This window comes from Tachypleus tridentatus, chromosome 8 (genome assembly GCF_004210375.1).
Source record: "Tachypleus tridentatus isolate NWPU-2018 chromosome 8, ASM421037v1, whole genome shotgun sequence".
Taxonomy (NCBI): domain Eukaryota; kingdom Metazoa; phylum Arthropoda; class Merostomata; order Xiphosura; family Limulidae; genus Tachypleus; species Tachypleus tridentatus.
Window position 1 is genome coordinate 34,534,535 of NC_134832.1, and position 12,622 is coordinate 34,547,156.

A 12,622-nucleotide genomic window follows, 5' to 3' on the forward strand; every position below is an offset into this window, starting at 1 on the left:
TCGATTCACAATCTGAGGGTTGCACGTTTGAATCCCCATTCCATCAATCATGTCCGCCTTTTCAAACGTAAGGGCGTTATAATATAACGGGTAATCTCACTGTTCGTTAGTAAAAAAGTATTCCAAGAATTGACTATGGGGGAGAGGGTGATAACTAGTTGTATTTTACTGCTAAATTAGAAACGGGTAATACAGGTAGCCCTCATGTAGCTTTGCGCGAAATTCAAAACAAACACTGATTTAAAAAAACAAAAACAAGGGTGTTATCAACGTACCTATTTTATCTAACGGGTTCAAAACTCTCTGTGTAATTATTCAATCACTGTTTAATTTCATAACATACAAAACTTTTCTAGACTAGGTGTTAAGTTAGAATCAGTAACAATGTGATCATAAATACTATCAAAATTGAAATGTAATAACTCGCTAAAGTATGTTTTGTTAACCCTTGTACATCTGTATTATTTTGAAGAACCAAACCTACTACTAATCGAATTACTTCCTGTAAATGAATATCAGTTGATAAAGACGCAATATTAAAACTCATACAAAAAATCTTTTAATCAAATTTTCCAGGAGTTTGGATATCTCAAGACTCTTTTCAACCATATATTCATTAGTTTCCAATTCTTTAAGAAAACAATTTCTGAAAAAAACTACAAATTTTTGGTTATAAGTGTTTACGTTCCAAACTATTGATGAAAATATTTAATGCATGAATTTTGATATTAAGTTTGTGTGTGTAACTTTAAAATTGGTGCTTAAAATAAATAAACTTTTTCAACACAAAACAATTCATTAGTAAACTTCAACGCTCTTGCTTTCTTTACTAATATGTTTATTTTTATGTGGACGGGATTATGTGGAATTACCCATGCGTTGTTTGAAACAATGTATAATAGATCATCACTCTTGGCCCGGCATGGCCAAGTGTGTTAAGGCGTGCGATTCGTAATCCGAGGGTCGCAGGTTCGCATCCCCGTAGCGCCAAACATGCTCGTCTTTTCAGCCGTGGGGGCGTTATAATGGGACGGTCAATCTCACTATTTCGTTGGTAAAAGAGTAGCCCAAGAGTTGGCAATGGGTGGTGATGACTAGCTGCTTCCCTCTAGCCTTACACTGTTAAATTAAGGACGGCTAGCACAGATAGCCCTCGAGTAGCTTTGTGCGAAAATTCAAAAAAACAAAACAATCATCAGTCTTATGTTTCGTTTGCTTGTTTGTCGTTAAGTACAGAGCTATACTATCTGTGCATTGTCCTCCACCGAAATCTGGCTTGTAACGTTGTAAGCCCCTAGACGCGCCTCTGTGTCACGAGGATTGCAAGCCTTATGCTGGTAATTCCACAAACTCTAGTCATGCGGCTAGGGCGCTCGACTTATAGTCTCAGGGTCGCGGGTTCCAATACCCCTCACACCGAGCAGCCTCGCTCTTTCAGTCGGGGGTCACATTATAATGTGATGATCAATCCCAATATTCGTTAATAAAAGAGTAGCCCAAAAGTTGGTGGTGGGTGGTGTTGACTAAATGTTTTCCCTCTGATTTTACATTGCTAAATTGGGAACAGCTAGTGCAGATAGCCCTCATGTAGCTTTGCGCGAAATTAAAAAAAAAACAACAACAAATAATTTAATACGTAGTTTTAACGGCAAACAAGATGTTAGAATTAACGAAACTTTATCCATCAATAAACTCAAGCTAAAATTGAATTCAAATTAGCAGGCAGTAATAATGTAAAATAAAGAACATCATACTAAGTATCTAACAAAAAGCTTTTGTACCTAAAAATGTTATGAACATATCGCAGAAAATTTCCTCCTAATAATTTTCGTCAGTTCCTTACAAATTTCAGTCTAGAGGTTTGTAAAAAATCTTTAATGAACTGACCAACAGGACTGTACGATCAACCTCTGTAATGCAGCTTAACTACAAAATCAATTCGTTTGTAAGTTTACATTATACAAAAAAAAAGAAGGGGCAGTAGAAAAATTTCACACATATTCATATATGGCTAACTATCATGACATAGAAACCACCAAAATTGTGAATGGAGAAAGAGATGAAGTGTTAGAGTAAAAATATTTAGGACTATGAGTTATTGTTTTAAATACAAAAATAGCTATATTTTACAATCTTATACATTCAAGCAAATTTTATACCTACAATAAAGAATGTTTTGAAAGCAGGCTTCTTGTGAGATTTGAAGATGCAAATTCTTGAACTTCTGAAAAGTGTTAAAATCTCTGGAATTATGAGTGAAAAAAATAGGGTCCATATCCATGGTGCTTTTTCTGTATCTGGTATGGCTGCTTGGTAATAATTGTCCCGTTCTAAGTCTGAAAAGAAATAAGATTAAATGTTAAGACGATGTGATATTGTTACTTAAAATCAATGTATTATCTGGATACGGATTGGTTTTTTAGATGGTCTCTGGATTTCTGAGCTGGCAAACCAAGTTTAGATCTGTACGATACTATCGATATTCAGTGCATTATAAGAGTAGCAGTTAATAGTTTGTCGTGGATGATGGTTACAATTTTGGCAATGATATTTGCTCCAAACATCATTTTTCATTTATTTGTTTGTTTTTAACTACAGGGTATTTGGAAAGTTACTGTGCACTTATATATTTATTACCAGACATGTGTCAATATAGAATACAGGAGGTAAATATGAATGACAATTATAAACAATGTTGAAGTGACCCCCGTTGGCATCCTGGATCCTTTTATTTTGCTTCTAAACACCGATATCAGTTGTTGGCTTGAAATAGACTGAATAAAATATGATTACAAATCCGTACAGTGACTTTCCGAACACCCTGTATAACCTTCTTTGCACCAAAATGTTAAGTAAACATATTTATCATTTTTAGTTAGAGAATAAAATAGCGAAATCATATTCTTTCTTCGCAATAACCCTCATCTGTGTCTTAGCACAAATATTGAGGATACATAACGCTAAAATTGGACTTTAAACGCGCATGTGTCTAACTTTAGCATGATGTTTCAACAAATAAGAAACGCAGACTTGAAGCTGAGACGAGGGAAGTATTGTCATATTGTGCAAATAGATGGAATCTTCATAACCTTATGAATCTCAAACTACCATGAGACTGACTTCAACTAGTGACTGAATGAAGAAACTTTCTTGAACTTGTATGATATTATTTTACATTCTTAACCAAGTTTTCCAAGTCTGCTTCTCTCACTAAAACCGATTTGCGTTTAGTTGAAGCATTATCTTACTGTATACTGATTTCGATGGTAGTGTAATTAGGTAATACTGCTGAAGTTGTAAGTTGTGGTGGAAATTCTGATTGCGTATACACTGATAGTTGGCTTTTGAATGCAGATACTGCATAATGAAGAAAGTCTATCTATATCTGTAATGTTCATGAAACATCACAACCACTAGTTATATGGTAGAAAGTTCGCCATTTATGTGGACCAATTGGCAAGATCTTGTTTCCTCATTGAATATCCTTATCTTGGACACTGGAAGTCGAAGCCATGTCTGTAATAATAATGTTGCATTACATCACACAATGGAATATTTCACTAGTGACTGAATGCTACGATTAACTATTCCGAAGAAAGAAGTGCAGTCAGTGGAAATTTAGGAATATAATTCTGAAGCATTTAACCTATTGGCACTTCTATGAACAGTTTAAAATGCTGAAAGGTGTGCTGCACTTTCGTTATATTTCACTCAGTTGTGTTGAAGCTAGCAATTACCATAGATCTCAGACATGAAACAAGAACTAGATATCACTACGGTATACAATGTACCAGTAGTAACATACAGCGGCGGTTCTACTGACTGCACTCACATTAAGATATTGACTAGCTGTGTAAACACACAGCATATACATATATATATAACTTTCACCTATGTGGCGAGGGCGTTATACTCTTTCTCTGTAAATAGAAAAACTGAGTGAAATAGTGAGAGCTACAGAAGAAAGTTATTGGTTCTCTTTTTTCAGAGAATGGTCTTGTATGTCGCCGATTCTCTCACCGAGAATGAACTTCGTAATTGATATACATTGGAAATATCTTAGCACTGACCATTTATGATGTATTAGAATAGTCTTTGATATCATAATTTGACCTACCTAAAGAAATTCACATGCACCGGGGAAATATTTTCAATATTTAACTGTTTCCTAAGTTGCATAAGTGATCAGTGGAGTGAAAAGTGTACTCCACATTATCATCCTTCGTCTGATGATGTAGCAGAATTTGTTAATCCCAATAGAAATGACAGCAATTAATACTTGCCATATGTTGAGATGGGAAATCATGAAACTGAATATAGGTTGACTGGTTATTTTAGAAAATTGTCAATGTGTGGCTGAAAAGTATTGTCTCTTATATGTGCAATATATAGATCTATCACGGATTAGGTATGTAAAGTGGTTAAGATTTGCATTAACTCGCACACCACACATGAATATGCATGTCGGCAACAAGGAAAGGCTGACGTATGACAGAAAATATGTTAAAATAAAAACAATTTAAGAGTGAATATTGAAATGTATAGATTTTTATAAATGTCTACAGAACAGACATATCTTAGTTTCAGCTCAAGATATTTTTATCTCATTATCTGACAAATTAATCCATCAAGTTACGAGTATAAGAGGTCATATGATGCATGCAACTGTGTTGAGTACAACTTACAAGCTGAGAGTGAGATGGCTATGTGATAGACGCTCAATTATTATACAGTTAAGACATCTCATGTTAGTAGATTAAATGCCTAGAACATATGATTGGGAGTTATATTAGTTAGTTTAGATAAATGGTTGGGCCTCTTCATACTATTATAATTCGTTTACTGGGCTACCAGTCTTACTACCAAAATGAAGGCTGGAATGCTAACTTCAAGAGGTAAGTTTATTTAACGCACGAACCCCAAACGGTACTACCTTACTTTTATTTTTTATGTATTTTTTCATTTAATTTTTATTTATTTTTCTTCTTCTTTACTCAGCCCGGCATGGCCAGGCGGTTGAAGAACTCGACTTGTAATGTGATTGTTGCGGGTTCGAATCCCCATCACACCAAACATGCTCGCCCTTTCAGCCGTTGGGAAGTTATAATATTACGATCACTCCCACTATTCGCTGTTAAGAGTAGCTCAAGAGTTGGTGGTGGAAGGTGATGAGTAGCTGCCTTCCCTCTAGTCTTATACTGCTAAATTAGTGACGGCTTGCTTAGATAGCCCTCGTGTAGCTTTGCACGAAATTAAAAAAATAAACCAATTTTCTTTACTCTGGATAGTAGTCACCTTCCCAAAACCGTTTTAGGTAGTGAATGGTGATATAAATGTGGGACGTTGTGGGCTTAAGCACATACATCTTACTGTTGTATAAAGTGCATTTAGCTACTGTGATTCTTTTTGCTCAACTGCTGTATTGTCTTTATCTCTGAACCGCTGGTATGGGTATTAACACTTTTATTGATAAGGAGAGAACAACGTTTCGACTTTCCTAGGTTATCTTCAGGTTATTTTTTATTAAGGATGATCGAGGACTGTCTAGGGAAGGTAATCTTAGGTATAATGAGGTACTTGGAATGATATCATTTCCTCTCTCGTTCTCTCTTAGCTCAACTAGATATATTAGAAATACAAACCTTCTTGTGTGTCCAGTTTGGATATTTTGGAGATGCTACTGTAGTTACAAGTTTTCATCTTGTAATTCAAGGTTCTGGTAACTTCGCCATTTGTAAATTTTAAAATATCCAGAATATGATCTTACTTGGGACAATCAGTGTCACTAATAGCGTAGAATGTCATCGTTATTTTTGTGTCACGCTCTCTGTCAAAAACATAATTTGTTTAGAGTAAGACTAAGAATTGAAACCTACCATTTAGAAACACTGTCCATCATCCAACACACTTGTTTACTTGTGATTGTTTTTGTTTCAAAAAATTTTTCCCTTTGTATGCATTGTGTTTAGTCTCTTTATAGATTCCAACTCACTCCCAGTTAAATAATTTTGATTTTTTTCTGTTTAACATTTTCTGAAGTTATCTAGTTACTGCGGTTACTATTATTACTTGAAGAGGAAGATTGCATATTCTGTAGAACTACAATTATAAAATACACTATTTTTCATGTATAGAAGCTTTTAAGTTATTCATGTCAATTACAGAGATCACAAATATCTTTTAACTTGTAAAAATCTTTTCTGTTGTAAGGGAAAAAAAAAATTAATAATCTATATTGATAATAGATATAATTACTCACTTAGTCCCTTCTTGCAAACCTGGATTGTGTGTTCTTCTTTCAGATGCGAAGTCATAAACAATAGGGTAATTTTCGATACAACAGCCGAGGAGAGAACAATGGTTAGAGTGATGGTGTATGTGATGACTTTCATGATCTTCATAATCAAGTCTACCCACTTGGAAGTCTCGGTGAGATCGTCTTCTTCAACAGGAGTTTCCAGAAACACATCCCACCACTTTTGTTCAATTGAATTGTATTCCCTGAAAAAATTATAATAATTTTACAAATTCACCAGTTCAGTCTATTTTGTTGTTAAATACAAAGCTACACAATGGGTTGTAGGCGCTGTGCCCACGACGGGGTATTGAAACCCGATTGCTAACATTATAAGTGTTGAGATCGCTGAGCCATAGATTGTAAGTGATAAAATAGATTCGATTTGATGCAATATATTATAGAATTCACTTGTAGCTATAGTATGTATTCTTATAGCCTACAATGTTGGCCATTTTGTCTAAGAAGATTTGTTAAAACGTAAACTTTTGAGATATCTATTATGAACTTTAGAAAGCACTACAACAGATATAGTCGAAAGTTCTTTAAAATATTGTCTTAAAAATCGATATCACAAAATATGTACAATATTTAGCTAATACAAGTCATAATCACCTGAATAAATATTTTATTTTGATGGTCACAGCATCAATAATGATGAACATTCGTCTAGTAACGCTCTATCACAAAGCAAAATCAGCTGAACAGAGCAGAGATAGCCCTTTGCATAGCTTGTGCTTAATTCCAAATAATTAATCAATCAATTACCAAATGTAAAACTTGCGTCGTCAAACAACTTCAAAAAATCTGGTTTACGCCCCCAGTAATCCATATTCTATTGTCACAGTGACTTTATCTGAAGTAGTTTCTTTATATATATTATAACAAAAAAAATCGCATGTTTAGACAACTAGGACTATTAAAATCAGCGTAATTCTCAGTTTATCACAATTCTTCTGTTGCATGCAAAAGGATAAACCTCTGAATATAGATAGCATACGCAGAAATCATCAGAAAACTGAACTTTAAAGATTTTTCCAATATGGGCAACATATTTTCTTCTTTCAGGTTCACCTATAAGGTCAAAATTTCAGTAAGAATTAATGGTAAAGTTATTATGAAACGTAACAGAATTCAATGAATAATGTTCATTTGAGGAAACCAAATCAATACGATTACTTGTCCGATCAACAAGTTACTGATTTACAAAACTCATGACGACAAACATCAGAAATTCTTATTTATGCCTTAAAGTATTTATCTCTACCATGACTTGGTCTGTAGTAGTTTTTTATAGGTTAAATATGCACATATTTAGCTAAATAGAATGGATATATACATAATAAAACCAGGGTAATTCCCAGGCTATTACAACCTATTATCATGCGTACAATGTTTTGGGAATAATATGTATTATAAAAAACATCGGTCAAATTACATACTTTTATTTTTAAAACTAAAACTTTAATTGAGAAAACAAAGTCCCATATAAATAATTTCAGATTTATGTGCAATTATTGCAAAAATAATTGTCTTTTGACAATAAGAATTTTTCTAGAAACATTTATTCCGGCATACCTGATTTTATATAAAAAAAAGTACGCATACAAAACCGAAGTTTTTGTCACAGATAAAATATGTCTTAGTTTCATTAACCGATACCCATGGTGCAGGGAAGAGCACAGATAGTTCATTGAGTAGCTTTGTGGTTAACTGCAAACAAACTTTTAGGGAACCAGTAACACAGCCTTTTGTGCTAGCATTAAAAGGGAAAATAGTTTAACTTGATAATTCAAAGGGAAGTGGTTGTCAAGCAGTGAAGAATATTTTATTCAAGATCTTTAATGCCACCTATAATTATCTGGCGTGTTTAATGTCTGATCTTATGGAGTGCATAATGCATGACAATATGGCAGTTTCATTGTTCATAAGACTACTAACCTGTTCAGAGTGCTTTTAGAAATTTGCATAGTTATGTCATGCCGTTAAGTTCAAAGGTAGAGAAGCATAAGTTAGCAGAACCAGTTCGTTTCTGAATACTGTTTACTTCCTCTTCAGGTAGAATGTACATTGAAGAATTGCATAGACAGAATTATAACAAATATTTTTTCTATTATGAACGAAGTCTTTTTTTAATATATGTGGCATATCTGTTTGATAGTCTTTAGTAGGATTTTTCTCAACTGGCTCTTTCACCTTCAATTGAAAATCAACATAAAATTATTCAGGTATTTAGCTATTAGATTTTTCCTCTCTTCTCTCCTTTGCTTGTTTTTAAAGTTGAACAAACTTTACATGATCAGTTCGATTCTGAATTTCTTTCTGCACAAATGACTTATCATAAAGAGCATGAACAATCATTTTGCACTTTTCCAAAAGTTCCTTTAGGTCGAATACTTTTAACATTTCATCAGTTATAAACAGCAAATGCATCGCACGTGCACTGCTGTAGCTCCAATGGAATTTCATAATTATACTTGTCTCCTTTCCTGCTGCTGTCCCATCTGAAGGGCATACAAATTTCTTTTCCTCAATGTTAGTGAAAAATTCTGCCAGTTCTGATATCAAATGATCGACCATGCCTTCAGAGCCTTGAGGGTTTTTTTTTTTACTAACACTGTAATAATACAATGTGCACCAGTACTTTTAACATAACAAACGCATGGATATAAATAATGTGTTCAAGCATATTTCTCACTTCACCAGCCAAACAACATTTTAGTTGTTTCAGTTCTTGAATTCTACTTTCTAATATCTTTTGTCAAGATATTTTCCTTCAGGACACTTTTTGAAGGAAGCTGCAATGATGTAAATATATTTGCAAAAAAAGTAACTGAATTCTGACTTTTCGGTTGTCATGAAATTGCTCGTGTCAACAACAACAAGAAAAGCTCAAGCATGATCCCCGTGTTTTTGCTGGAGCAGGTTTAGGTCTGGATTTACCGAAGTCAGCAATTGTAAGTTGTAGAAAGAAATCACAGAAAAAAAGGTAAAATAACTGTAAGTGAAAATTACAGTAAATGTTTTTTTGTACTAAATTACGTTTTTGTCTATTTAGACAGGCTGCATGGAGCAGCAGCAGCCTACGAGTCATACTGCAATATGAATGTCCATATTGGATTTTATCATTTTTATGTAATTGTTTATAAATGTGTGTAACTTTACGTATTAAGACGTTAATATTAACTTAAAAAATCTATTAACACGAAATAATTTATCATATGTATTAGAAACAACAAATGAGAGCTAAAATAACATTTAAAAACACTATTTGCATTACATACCAATAAAACAAAATAGGAGCATTCAATCACGTGATATCCCTCGTAGGCTTACATATTCATTATCAGTAGTATAATTATTATACACTTCTATGTTAAACCGTGGTTAATTCATTGCGAAATACAAGACTTACATGTTATGATTGACTTGTATCGAACTGAGTAGCTAGAAACATGTGCTCCAGCAAGTCCTAGTAATACAAATTAATAAAAACGTACTAAAATATTTACCGAATTACAACATTAGGTTTAAATCTGGCTAATAAATTAGATCTATTAGATCTATTATCCTTACCATTACTAACATAAACAAACAAAATTAACAAATAAAATCAACGCACCTTAGGCCTAGATGTATTTACACTAAACTGTGGCGTGCTAGAAGTGCTATTTATGTATGTTATGCACATTTTTCCAAATGGTCATTCAAAATAGTTGCTACTGCTGATAATATATACTATTGAACCTCACGATATGGAAATGAGACGTTGTCACGACCATCATCTTTGTCATGTTGTTTAGCACTTTTAATGCACACATCACCCAGTAAACCCTATCACTGAAGAAGAGGATTGAAATGTTCCTGCAAACTGAGCATTGGTACCAGGTCCCATCAACTCAAATCTAGTTGCAATGTCCGCCTGTACAGACATTTGTGTTTTTGTGTTCCTGTGCTAAAGTTGTCTGAAATAGCTCCACCACTATACCTTGCAGTTGCAATGAGAATCAGACCTAGGCATGGAAACCTAATAAAGAGTTAATTGCGCTGACTTTCTAGTTCTTTAATTGACAGCCAATTCTTGCATATACTAAGTTATGTTCTTTAATAGGCGCAGTACGTGAAATTTTAGTGTTTAAGCCATCAGACTCACTATACACAAAGTGGTGCTGAAATATAAATCCGTGCAATAGACCTATTGATCTGAGCTGAAATTGTGTTGTACTTATTAATTTGTGTGACAAAAAGTAAGTCATGTAAGGAGTAGCTGATGCATTCTCAGGGAAACCGATACAGTCCTACTGGCTAATTATGATGGATTGTGCTAATTATGCCAGTAAAAGGGGTCAATAGTAATGTCGTTTTTATGTATAGTCATGTTCTTTGTTCGCTAAGTTATCATGCTTTCTGTTTGCTTCATAAATATGAGCACAAAAATACCTCAAACGAGTTTTTGTGTGACTTGATATTTTAAGAGAAGTGGTTATTTTTATCCTCCAAATCCGGAATTGTCTAAAAAGTGGCTTTATGGGCTTAGATGGGACCAATGTATCTGCAACTAGCTATAATGGGCTTATATTTAATAAGGTTTCCAATAATTCTGTTTTTCTTGTCAAAATTTGACTAAAATTATTCCTGTTTTGTAACTTTTTGTCGAGTGAAGTTTTAAAATTTTATTTTCAAAATACACACTCCATTTAGCTAAGCTTAGTCTACAAAACTACTTTTATAGGTCTGTGACTGACTAGGCTTTTATAATGCATGATATTTAATACATACAAACATTTCAATAATACTTACCTTTTTTGCAAAAATTCATCGTGGGCTTGGAAACTACTTGACAATACATATTATAAAAGTTTTTTTTTCAATTTTTTTTTGGAACTTCATCCCAAAGAAGACAAGTAAAACGAGATGCCGTTCCAAGTGTGTTCATCTAGTCAAGAAAATCAGTTACGTTACACCACAGTCCACAGGAAGAATTGAATGAGTACTGGAAATGATAAAACGGTTCAACCACTCAGAAGTTGATACAACTAAGGCTGGCAATGAAGTATCTATAGAGATAGAAGAGGCTGAATCTGAAGAAATTAATACACAAGTGAAGAATTGTCACTCATGCCAATAGCAACTCAAACATCCAATGATTCCTTTATGTCAATGGAAAGATTTATGTAAGCACAATGCTAAATATCGCCTTACAGGTCTTAAACAATATAACAAATTTAAATTTGTGCTAGATACACTTGGACGAGCAGTCTACCATCTGAACTATCGATAGAATAATTTCTAATTACTATCTGTTCATAACTAATTACATTTTGGCATTAATAAAGCTGCGGGACCATAAATCCACTTTTGAACTAGCATTGATGTTTGAAGTTTCAAAGTTTTCAGTTGCTACACTGCCAATGAAAAGAACTAGATATTTGGCCGACTAACAGCCTAGTATTATACTTCACGCCTGAGACTTTTGGAAAAGAGTTTCCTACGAGAAGAATCATTTTGGATGGAATGAAATGCCCCAAATGTTCCCAAGCTCAATAATCCATCTTCTCTGATTATTGGCCCGGCATTGCCAGGCGGTTAGGGCGCTCGACTCGTAATCTGAGGGTTGCGGGTTCGAATCTTCGTCATACTTAACATGTTTGCCTTTTCAGCCGTGGGAGCGTTATAAACTGACGGTCAATTCAACTATTTGTTGGTAATAGAGTAGCCCAAGAGTTAGCGATGAGCAGTGGTGAGTAACTTCCCTATACAGCTAAATTAGGGACGGGTAGCGCAGATTGCACAAAATTCAAAAACAAACAATTCAAAGACTATAAGAAAAGAAACTCTGTGAAAGATATTATGAGAGCTAGTTTAACAAAGTGGTCTAATAAAGCTGTGCAGCAAAGGCGACATTAAGATGGCAGACATAGGCTTAAACGTCTAAGTTTGTTTGTTTGTTTTGGAATTTCGCACAAAGCTACTCGAGGGCTATCTGTGCTAGCCGTCCCTAATTTAGCAGTGTAAGACTAGAGGGAAGGCAGCTAGTCATCACCACCCACCGCCAACTTTTGGGCTACTCTTTTACCAACGAATAGTGGGATTGACCGTAACATTATAACGCCCCCCACGGCTGGGAGGGCGAGCATGTTTGGCGCGACTCGGGCGCGAACCCGCAACCCTCAGATTACGAAGCGCACGCCTTAACGCACTAGGCCATGCCGGGCCCTAAACGTCTAAGACTTGTTCGTTCTAACAGACGTTGCCGTCAATATTCATTCTTTTTAAATAAAGGGCAGCCAATTCAGCGCTAAAACTCTTTAAAAAGACGGGAAAGTA

At 34.5% G+C, this 12,622-nt stretch overlaps 1 pseudogene across 1 annotated transcript in view; it reads right to left on the reverse strand.

Moving 5' to 3' along the window:
- Window positions 1–12,622, reverse strand: part of LOC143222145 (chitin synthase chs-2-like) — a 68,823-nt pseudogene that overhangs the window by 44,840 nt on the left and 11,361 nt on the right. Inside the window, exons 2-3 of the transcript XR_013012039.1 lie at window positions 6,260–6,501; window positions 2,164–2,336 (exon numbers count right to left, since the gene is read on the reverse strand). The product of XR_013012039.1 is annotated as a chitin synthase chs-2-like (transcript). The remainder of the gene's footprint in view (window positions 1–2,163; window positions 2,337–6,259; window positions 6,502–12,622) is intronic.